Source organism: Tamandua tetradactyla, chromosome 18, assembly GCF_023851605.1.
Source record: "Tamandua tetradactyla isolate mTamTet1 chromosome 18, mTamTet1.pri, whole genome shotgun sequence".
NCBI lineage: Eukaryota > Metazoa > Chordata > Mammalia > Pilosa > Myrmecophagidae > Tamandua > Tamandua tetradactyla.
In genome coordinates, this window is record NC_135344.1 from 62,581,243 (window position 1) to 62,593,293 (window position 12,051).

At 37.1% G+C, this 12,051-nt stretch overlaps 1 protein-coding gene across 6 annotated transcripts in view; it reads right to left on the reverse strand.

Moving 5' to 3' along the window:
• The window catches only part of GREB1L (GREB1 like retinoic acid receptor coactivator), a 353,788-nt gene that overhangs the window by 270,010 nt on the left and 71,727 nt on the right, over positions 1 to 12,051 (reverse strand). Inside the window, exon 1 of one of the 6 annotated variants that reach the window (XM_077135831.1) lies at positions 3,139 to 3,187. The exons of the other annotated variants lie outside the window; for them this stretch is intronic. The gene's annotated coding sequence lies outside the window, so the exon portion shown is untranslated. Of the gene's footprint in view, positions 1 to 3,138; positions 3,188 to 12,051 lie in introns of those variants that run through there. 6 annotated transcript variants of the gene reach the window in all.

Below are 12,051 nucleotides of genomic sequence, written 5' to 3' on the forward strand. Positions count from 1 at the left end.
ATTTTGAGCTATAGAGGATCTGATCTCAAAGGATCACTCTGACTCCATATGAGGAACAGATTGTAAGGGGAGGAGGTTACTGCAGCCCTTCAAGTAAGGGGTGGCTGGACCAGGGAGAAATGGTCAGACTTGAGACATGTTCTGGAGCCTGGCCTGCTGGTAGATTGAATACGGGATGTATACAGGGAAGAAAAAAAAATTTTTAAATGACTCCTGCGTTTCTGGCCTGAGCAACTAGTTGGGGGGTATTGTCATTAACTGAAAAGGGCAAGAAATGGAGAAAAGCAGGTATGAGGCATGGTGGAGTGATCACGTAAGGGAAACAAGTATTGTTCTGTTACATATTTGAGTTGCCTATTAGCTATACAAGTAGGCAGTCATATATATCAATCTGGAGTTCTGGGGAGAGGTCACACATACTGTGTGTATGTGAGTGTGTGTGTGTATGTTTTAATCCAAATGAAAAATATTATTAGAAAACACATGCTCAAGAGTGTGGGAACTGTGTCTTTAGATTTTCTTTTTAGGCTGTTGTGCCTTATGCTGAAGAGTGTTAAAAAATACAGGATAATGTGAAGTAGTAATCATAAAACCCAAAATTGAAATATCATCTGTGACTTGTTTGCTTGATGCTTTTATCAGCTTAACTCAAGTATTCCTCCACCCAAAACCATATGACTGACAATTACTTGTAGCAGAGAATTACCCTCACGAAGGGAGGGTGGAGGAATAAGGGGAGGAATATGTATGTGTGTGTAGTGTGTTGTGTGTGCGCCCGCACGTGTGTAGCTAATGAAGATCTGAAAGCAAGTCAATGCAATACGAGATAGATTCAGAACCAGATGCATAGGTTTGCTAGTTTAAATTTGAATACAATAGTCACTAGGAAGAGGGATGGATGACAACTGCAGGAAAGATCTATCACTATTGCTACATAAAATAAAAGCACAATTCTATGAGGGGCAACTGACTAAAAAAGGTATTGATTGTGTCTTTTTCAGTTTTAGGTAAAAATTTCATAGAAATGTAAATACCTTCTGACCTGAGTATTCCCCAACGCAGTCTGGGGCTCCTGCTTGTTGGTTCTCTACCCCATTACACAATTCATTGTGAAAGAAAAGGGATAAAGAGCATTTAAACTCTCCTAAGAGGACATTTGAAGTCCCAGTAACTATTACCTTTAAATTATATAATTAAACAGGTTCAAGTGAAAGCAAGTGTAGAATTTAATAGACATGCAAATATCAACAATTTTTACTTGGGCTGATTTTCTTTAAAAATCTAAGGTCTAAACCTAGAAAAACCTCTTTGTAAGGGCAATAGGACAGGAAGTAGCAGCGTCATAATCAGTGGCTTTAGATCTTTTTGAAGTGCAAAAAAGCCAAGTAACAGCCTACATAGTAAAACTAACATCACACCTTTGAATCAGAAGTGAAGAGAGAAAATCATTAACAGCTAAACTATTCTTTAGTGAGAATTTCAAACCAATTAGAAAAGCCCTTGAAAGACGTTATATTTATGTTAAAGAGTTTAATCTTCCCAAGAATTTATTTTCCATAACTTTCAAAATAAAAAACTCCCAAAGAACAGTATTTTTTCTTTTAGTTTAATTCTGAGGGATTATTTGGTGGTTTCTACGCAAGTCTAATGTGATAGTAGCTGCAACCAGGTGGTAACAAACAATGCAGCGCAAAAACACTTGAAGTTTTTTACTTTCAAGGTATCCATGTGAAGACCTAGACTTCAAGGACACATTGCATTCAAAAGACAGGCAATGTAGATCGAAGGTAATAATTTAAACCCTCTGGAAACTAAACCCCCACCTCTTCCAAAAAAAGCATACTATTATTCATTCCTAACACATTCTTTGGGTAGTGAGATGTGTTTCTTCTATCTTCTACTTCTCTCCCAGGAAATCTTGTGCATTTTAGATCTTAGTTTGTTTTCCTGTTTGAACATGTCTATACCCACATATGGAGAAAAGGAGGGAAAAAGGAAGATGAAAAGAAAAGGGAAGGAAAAAAGTAAAAGGCCATCAATGCTCAGTTTAAAATAATAGAGTTATAAATCGGTAAATGCTGCCCAAAGTAGAAATGGTTGGCCCAGGCATTCATGCTCTCAGCCTCTTTTCTTACAGTTTCCTTCTCCTATTTCTCTCTTCCTCTCGTAAGAAAATTTCCCCCATCCCCAGGCACCATGCCACCAATGGCCACAGCATGCAAAAACACACCAAAAATTAAATTATGAATATGTTTCAACAGTCCAAAGATTAGTGTAGCATATTAGAATTGGCCATTTTAAAGATTTATTTAGTAGGTTTGAGCTGAGCTAAATAAGTATACAGAATTAGTGATTCCTCTTTCAACGAATTTGAAAGAAAAAAAAAATGATGGTTTTTCTTCCCAGATATCACAACCAGCTAGAAAAGATTGACAAAATTTATCTAAGACTGTGTAATCAAATTAAGTTCCATGAACTATTTCTAGGGTTTCAATAGGAAAACCAATCATAGGAAACCAAATGAATATTTCAGTTCCACCCTTTCTAGGCTTTCTCCCCAAATTTCACTAGTGTCTAGGTTTGCGCATGAAAAGAATTCACACACTCCTAATGCTCTCAATTTATCGACCTAAAATTCTTTCTGAACAGGGCACATACGGATACCATTTGTTATAGGAAAAGCATCTCGGGGCAATCTCCTAAGAACTAAAAAGTTCTGTGTCAAAGACAGCTTTCGGGAGGGAGTTTTCTCGCTTCCCTTCCAGGACACCAGCACCCACCAAGGATGCACTTCCTCTGCTGAAGTTCTACAAAGGAAACAAAATAACCATTTGTCACCATCCCTCCAACACACATAGATAAGGGAACTCAACATTTCTTTAAGAACCAATGAAATAAATGGCAAATTATCTCGATTACACTTAAGGTTTTAAGATAATCTGCGAGAAAATTTGAAATTTTCTCTCCTAAATAGCATTCTGCCAAATATTGAGCACTCTCCAAATGCCAGTAGCATGGACAGCATGAGCACTAAATGAAATACAGGCTCTGTCTCAAAGGTAAACATTCCAAACACCAGTAAACCACACACTGAGATAACACAAGGAATTCTCAAACTTCCTTTAAGCATATACAAACCATGACTGGATTTCTTGGGCTATCCCAACAGTACCAGCAAGGCTTCCCTAGACATAAACTGGGGAATCTGCTAGGAATGAGAGGTTAATTATGAGGTAATGTGGGCATATTCCATCAGAAAGCCTTTCCCCTCCATACTCAGGGATGATTTGTATTAGGGGTAGGGGGAGGATAAGTGGGGAAGGAGGAAGAAGTATTTCTAGAAAAGATGGTGAGAAAGGGAACACACAGAAAATAGAATAACAGCACAGCAGTGAAAGTTTTCCATACTAGTTTTATGATGTCTAACATATAAGTGGACATGAAGTAGAAAATGTTTCCTTTTTTCTGCTTATTTTTAGGCTGATGTTGTAGAGCAAAGCAATATAATTTTTTACTGTATCAAAGCATCTGCAAGATAAATAAAATCTAGGGAGTTTTCAAAAGTGGAGAATGTTTAGAGGGGGGAGGGGAAGAGGAAGAGGCAACAGAAGTTAAAACAGGATAAGACAGTCACAAAACAAGCTTTTTAACAAAAGAAAACAGGAGCATAAAACATTTATGAGTTTTCATTCATACTATTTCTTCCTAAATCAATTAAAACATTGGCTTATGAAGGATTTACACCACAGTGAAACACTTGACAACTTCAAAATCAACTTCATGTTTGGATACCATTCTTTCAGGTGATGAATAGTGGGAAATCAGTAAAGGAATGTCACTTGAAGTCAGTAATTTATCATGAACCAAAATGGCTAAGTACCCCATAAACCGCAATGATCCATTTCCTATTAGCATCACACAACAGAAGGCAACCTCATCTGCATTAACAATTTTTATAACCTCCACAGGCAGAGAGGCTAATGTTAGGAAATGGCTTATTTTTGTTCTGTTATAAATGTTCATTATTATACCATAAAAAATTCTTTAAGGATATAAACTACTGATTGATTCATTAAGGAATTATTTAAAGAGGTTTTCTCAGGCTATACTTTTTTTTTTTTACGTATTGATTTACTCTTGTAAAGTAATCTTTACAAAATCATTCTTTCTGGCCAAGCTCTAGCTATTTTTCTCCATATAACACAGAGTTCTTTTACCAGAATGCCAAATACCACAACAGGCTATAATTAAAATACTATCACCACTACTCTCCTAAGATTTAGGTGACACAGAATATTCCAATAAAATGGATGACAACAGCATGTTGTGAGCTGAAATTAAATAAAATTGTTGATGCATTTCCCATAAAATGCAATGTAACAGTTTAAATGTGTTAGTGGATCACATCCAAATGACTATCAACACTTTTCACTAGAAACACGGGCAGGAGTTAACATTCCTACGACAAATGGTATTACTTCCAAACAGAAAGAAAAAAGAAAAAGAAACCCAAATGGTGAGATGAAAAAAGCAACTAAGGAAAATAGGCATCATATAAGCAGATGGGGAAAACAGAGATATTTGCTAAGATTCTATACTTTAATAACTTTTTTTAAACCTCTTGCTTTGAAATGAATCATTGAAATCGCAAAAAGTTCTCAATATTTATCTGACAGCATTGCTTTGTCTTTGATAGCATTTTTTTTTGTCTTTTTCTTTTTTTGCATGGGCTGGCACCGAAAATCAAACCTGGGTCTCCGGCATGGCAGGCAAGAAGTCTGCCTGCTGAGCCACCTTTGCCCGCCCTTTGATAGTACATTTAACTACACTGTATTTATGGAGATTCTTCAGGCTTTTCCCTTTCTCCCATTTTTTTTCATTAGAAATATCAATAAACTTAGAAAACAAAAAGTGTATGACATATTATTTTTAATTACATCCAAAATACAAACATGACAGAAAATAGCTGTTTCATAGATCAGAAAGTACCAAAGGAAATGACTCCTCTGAGGAAATCAGCAAGATTTTGCACACATTTTCTGGGAGACAAGGAAGAATAAGACATGGTCCATGTCCTTGATGTGCTTATAATCTATCTGGGGAGACAGGACACGTACATATAAAAATAAAACAAAATAAACCCTAAGTAAGTTATGAGAAGTTAAGTTGACACCAAAGTACTTTAAATATCAGGACTAAATAAATACTTGTTGACTTAAGAGATACAACTTGAAGAACAAGCAAATGAGAATACGATGATTCAACATTTTTTAAAAACAAAACCATTTCATTGAACGTATGGATTCTCCTATAAATGTTGTCCTAACTAGAAAGTATGGCCCTGAGTCTACCACAACAGCAATCATTACTTGGACTTTTAACCTCTTCATTTCCTGAAATGCCTCCTCTTTGCCCATTCACAAAATGATGACCCATCATTGTTTTCCTTTCTCCTTTGAAATCACTAATAACCCTCAAATCAGATGATCCCACCCACCAAGAACCACAGGGATCATGCAGAGTAAGAGCTGAATGTTTATGATGGCATATATGCCGAGTAGATTTTAATCAATTTTCTTGACCCTTTTGAGAGAATGTCACACAAAGATTGAAATAAAACACAAACAAAAGTTACAAGGTGTATTCAAAAAAAAGTACAAAAAAATCTGTTGTAGTTCTGTACAAGTTTTGCCTTGAAGATTTGGGAATGGGGATTTAAGGAGTGTTTTAGTTTCTTAAACATTACTGTATTTTTTAGCCTTGAGCTTTCTCACCTTGTATGTGAATTATTACAACTATCCCCTAATATGCCTCCCAGATTCTACTATACCCTGCAACTGTCCACTCCTTCAGGATAATCTTCCTAGACCAGAACTTAATATATATAACATACTTTGATCAAAGATCCTCAGGGGATCTTCACTACTGACAGGGTACAATCTAAAATCTCTAGCTGGTGTGTCCCCATCAATGTTGCTTCAAGGCAGCCATATAAAATGCAATAATATTTGTGGCACACATAGAGATAACCAGAGGAAACTTCTTGGCTGACTAGATACAGGCAGCCCCAAGGGCTTGTGTGAAAACAAAATCACTGCATACATATAACTCATTCCTTGCCTCACATGCTGTTTGGGAAAATCTGGTTAGCTAATCTGGCCTTCTTCAACCTTATTTCTCACCTTTTCTCTACAGCAGTGCTTCTCAAATTTTACTGAACTGAGCACACAGATCACCTTTGATCTTGTAAAAATGCAAATTCTCATTCTGTAGGTTCAGGGATAGGGTCTGAGATTCCCCAGTTCTAACAAGCTTTCAGGTGAGGTCAGTACTGCTGACCAATAGAGAGACTCTATAGCAATGGTCAGATATTAAAATCACCAATCAAACTTTTAAAATCCTGCCGCCAGACTGTACCTTTGATCAATTAAATCAGAATCTTTAGGGAAGATTTTAAAGCTCTCCAAATGATTCAATGTGCAACCACAGTTGCTTTTTCTTCTTTTGCCAAACCATTTTACCCCTGATTCTCTCTATCGTTCTGCGCCTCTGCCTTTGCCCATGCAGTGCTCCATGCATGGAACACCAATTCTAAGCTTAGCTAAGTTCTGCCCTCCCTTTAAGACCCAACGCCAGTCCTCCCTCCAGGAAGATGTTTCTACCTCTCTCCCCACCCCCACCTTATTCACTACCTCATACTGCCTGAGCCATTTTTTAGTCTCTCTTCTGCATTTGCAGTGTCACATACTCTCCTGGATGCAAGTACTGTTTATTACACTTCTTTACACTCTTAAGGCCTAGTGAATACGAATGTTAGATGTACCTATTGGGGACTGAATCACATCCCCTACAAAAGGCATGTTTAGATCCCAAACCCTGGTCCTGCGGATGTGAAACCACTTGTAAATAGGACCTTTGAAGATGGTATTAGTCAATACCCCAAACTGCACGAGGGTGGATCTTAATCCAATATGCCTGAAGTCTTTATAAGCAAAGGAGAAAAGACAAAGAGAAGCCATGGAGAACAGCCAGAAGATGGAAGTCAATGAACCCCCAGAAGAGAAAGGAGAAGACAACGCCATGTGCATTGTCACCTGATTAAAAGCCAAGGACTGCAGGCCAGCCAGAAGATACCAATCTAGGGAGAAAGAAAGCCTTCTAGGCCTCTGAAGCCATGAACCAATAAATTCCTTATGTTAAGCCAATCGATTGTATGGTTTTAGCAGCTGGAAAAGTTAAACAATACCTTATTATGACTTTGTGATTGACTTTTGGTGAGATTCACAGATAACCAGCAGGTAAGTTATTTTACTTCTGACAAGACACAAATCAAAACAAACAAAAGAAGTCCTCATACAGCACAAGAACTTTGTGAGCCAGGAAGGGATGTTTTCAGGACTTGACTGTATTTGCCAGACACATATGGAGAGCCAATTCCTCTTTGTTAAGAAGAGCAAAGCCTCTTTCCAGTTACCAAGGTTTGTTCCTTGGAAAGGGTGAAAAAGGAAGAAGGAAGTCGGAGCCCAGGGTCATGACCTTTAGGTTCAGCTGTGGAAAGCCATTCCCCACCCCAAGGAAGAAAGAATTCCCTTAGTCCCGATGGTCACAGGAGACCATTCAAATCTGGGAATGAATGGACTAGGTCCTACAATTTAACTGACTAACCACTCCGTTTTAGGATATAAAAGGCTTTTAGTGCTATAAATATACAGAAACAAAGGGAAATTGTCAATATTGCTATTTCCAAAACCTGAGTTCATGAAATGCTTAGTTAAGGGAATAGAGTATCTTATAAGTACCAGTTTCTTAGCCAGAATACATTTTCTTTTTTTTTCTTTTATTAAAGAAGTTGTAAGTTTACAGAAAAATCATGCAAAAAATAATCCCTATTATTATCTCCTTGAATCACAGTGTGGGACCTCTGTTAGAATTGATGAAAGAATATCATTTTCATCCACTTATTCCATATTATCAACAGCCCCTTCCAATATGAAAAAGTTAGAATGGGCATAGCCCCAAACCCCTAAAGAGTAGGTATTATACAGAGATTATACAGAGGGAATGGGGGATTATACAGAGGAGGCAGGGTTTAACAAATAAGGATGGCTACTGAACCATTATATTGATATTTCTTTTAGTCTCCAGTATCTTAAAGTAGCTAGAAGTAAAAACCAAAAATTGTGGAATTGTAACCCAAACCAAACTCTGAAATCTGTTCCACAACTAATTGTTGCAACATGCTTTGAAACTTACTGTTTTTTGTATATATGCTATTTTTCACACACAAAAAAGAAAAGTCAATTGTGAAGATAAATGCACAGCTATATGATGATATTGTGAAACACTGATTGTACACTTTGGATGATTACATGGTATGTGACTACGTAATATATATCAATAAAAAATAAAAAAGAATATTATTATAATCATATTATTAACTACAGTCCACAGTTTACATTAGAGTTCATGTTCTTGGTATACAGCCCTATGCGGTTTTTTGAAATCGGAGTACTTTTTCAATATGAAATTAGAAGATAAAAAAACTGAAAGAAGTGGCCAAAAACCAATCTCGCAAGACATTAAATTGGGAGACAGACAGTGACCGAGGAAGATACTGACTTCTGAAGTCAAATAGGGCTGGATTAAAATCCTGGTTCTCTCTCCTCACTATGTGTCTTTGGGAAAAGTCCTTTATCTTTTTAATCCTTAAATTTCTCTCTGCAGGAAGGAGATCATAAGAACAATTTGTGTATCTCTTTTAAATAATAAGTATGGCAGTTCTTCAAACAACATATATGAGATAAGTAAATGTATTAAATTTGTTTTTTAATTGGTTAAAATAGGTCTTTACTTGCCTGCCTTTCACATGGGAGACCCAGGTTCAATTCTCAGACCATGCACCCAAAAATAAATAAATAAATAGGTCTTTATTATAAAAACATTTTCTATAGTGGCAACATTATACTTACCTACACTTTGACCCAACCAGGCCACATGTCTCTTCCTGAACTTGCATGTGTGTTTTTAACACTTTGATGTTTTTAGACACTATGCCTTTTGCTTGGAATGAACCCTCTCCACTCCCATTCCTCCTTCTCTGACCAAGTATTATTATTGTTATTATTATTATTGTGTTTTTATGTTTCAGTTCCATGCTACGTCCTATCCTCTGGATACTTTTCCTAACACCTCACTGCCAGAGGCTGTCTCCTAAGCCACCAGAGTACTTAGCAGGTATCTACACTGTAGGTCACACCATACCCCTAATTGAACTGCCTGCATTTCCTTCTCTCATTCTGCGATGAGTCTCTCTAGCCATGCTGTACAATAGGGTAGCCACTAGCCTCATGTGGCTATTGAAATTTAAATTAAAAATAAATTAGGGGGGCGGGCCGCGGTGGCTCAGCGGGCAAAGTGCTTGCCTGCTATGCCGGAGGACCTCGGTTCGATTCCCGGCCCCAGCCCATGTAACGAAAACGGAGAAACAAAATACAATAAAACAAGAAAATGTTTAAAAGATGTTTCCCTTTCTTCCTCCCTTCCTTCCTTCTCTCTGTCTTTCCTTTAAAAAAAAAATAAATAAATAAATAAATTAGGGCGGGCCGCGGTGGCTCAGCGGGCAAGAGTGCTTGCCTGCCGTGCCGGAGGACCCCGGTTCGATTCCCGGCCCCAGCCCATGTAAAAAAAAACAAACAAACAAACAAAATATAATAAAACAAGAAAATGTTTAAAAATGTTTCCCTTCCTTCCATCCTTCCTTCCTTCTCTGTCTTTCCTTCCTTTCAAAAAAAAAAAAAAATAAAATAAATTAAAATTCAGTTCCTCAGTCACATTAGCTACATTCCAGGCCTCACTAGTCATTTGTGGTGAGCAACTACTGTAGCAGACAGCACAAAATAAAAACATTTCCACCACCCCAGAAAGTTCTATAGTACAGTGCTGTTCTAAACTCTCGAGTAGGGCCCATGTCCTGCATTCCTAGAGTTCAGCACTCCCTATGGTGAGTTTGTAAATGAGTGTTCATATTGGCAAATATAGACATGTTTACACGTACTCTTTTGGCTGAATGAAAAGGGATTAATTATGCATTATTGTTTAAACTTACAAGAGAACACATATAAAATACCGAGCATGAAGGCTATCATACAGCAGGCAATGAATAATGGATGCTTAATAATATTAAAGAGCAAATTCAGAAGTCCTACTTCTCAGCTTCTAACAATTCATAAAGCTATTCTGGCAACAAACCATTAAAGAAAATTTATGTTGGGGGACATTACTTCAATCGGTGAATGGTCAGTCCTGTTTGATAGTTTGGTTGTATCTTACTTGCCTAGTCTTGCTAATTCTACTTGCTCCCTAATCTCAGAATCAGAGTATAATCCTTTTATATGAAGTGAAAATTAGCTCTGTTGATAATTACACTGCATGTCCCTGACAGACACAGCAACACGGTGTGTGACAGACAATATCACAGGCAACAGAAAACAATGTTTCTCCCAAGGCCATTCCTGATGTGCAAAATCACTCCTTTTGTATCGTTTCTTAATTATCAATAATTTCTCCAATTCCTCTTTGTTTCTCCCACTGTCCCTAATAAAGATTGTTGAGATACCCAATTACTAAACTCCCTGTTTCATGGTGCTGCTCAATCCAGTGCTGGCCCCCTTCTTTCCCAGTCCCTCCTAGGAATCTTTCAGCACAGGTCCAAACCCTACAAAAACACCTTTGTCTTACTGGGATGTCCCATCAGTTCCCCTGCTATGCTCTCAAACTGACATTAAGTTAATAAACCTAACTGAATTCACAGCATTCCTGAATGCATTTTATTCACCCCATAAAATTTCCCACAACAGAAATCAACAAAATATCATTTGGCCATCTTATTTTTGATGAACCAAGTTTCTCAACAGAATATTATTCAGCCATAAAAAGGAAGGGAGTAATAATACATGCTACAACATGTGTTAACCTTGAAAACATTTTAGGTGAAAGAAGCTAAACAGAGAAGGCTACATATATGTATAACTCCATGTTTATGAAATGTCCAAAACAGGCAAACCTATTGAGAACAAAACATTAGTAGCTGTCAAGAGCTGAGGGAAGGGAAGAATGGGGCACAGGGTTTCTTTTGGGAGTAATGAAAATGTTCTGTAGTAGCTAGTGGTGACAGGTGTACAAGCTTGTGAATATACTAAAATCACTGAATTGTACACTTTAAGAGGGTAAAGTTATGGTATGTGAATAATATCTCAATGAAAAAAATACGTTTCTGCCATTGCCTGGGAGTACAGTTTTCTGTTCAAGTGTTACAGCCAGCTTTACCTTCTTTTTTTTAAATTTTTATTAATAAAACCAATCAACATATAATATGAACTTTTTTCATCACATAGTTGTATATCATCATCATAATCATTTCTTAGAATATCTGTAACAATTTAGAAAAAGAAATAGAAAGAAAGCAGAAAAAAATTCATACATACCATACCCCTTACCCCTCTCTTTCATTGATCACTACATTTTAATCTACTAATTTATTTTAACATTTGTTTCCCTTATTATTTATTAATTTCTAATCCATATGCTTTACTTATCTGCCCATATGTTAGATAAAAGAAGCATCAGACACAAGGTTTTCACAATTACACAGTCACATAATGAAAGCTATATCATTATACAATCATCTTCAAGAAACATGGCTCCTGGAACACAGCTCTACAATTTTAGGCAGTTCCCTCCAGCCTGTTAGGCCTTAACTAAAAAAGATGATGTCTATTTAATGTGTAAGAATAACCTGCAAGATAATCTCGACTCTGTTTGGAATCTCTCAGCCCTTGACACTTTATTTTGTCTCATTTCTCTCTTCCCCCTTTCAGTCGAGAAGGTTTTCTCAATTTTTTGGTGCTGAGTCCTTGCTCATTCTAGGATTTCTGTCCCACATTGCCAGGAAGGTCCACATTTCTGGAGTCATGTCCCACATAAAGAGGGGGAGGGCAGTGAGTTTACTTGTTGTGTTGGCTGAGAGAGAGCGGCCACATCTGAGCAACAGAA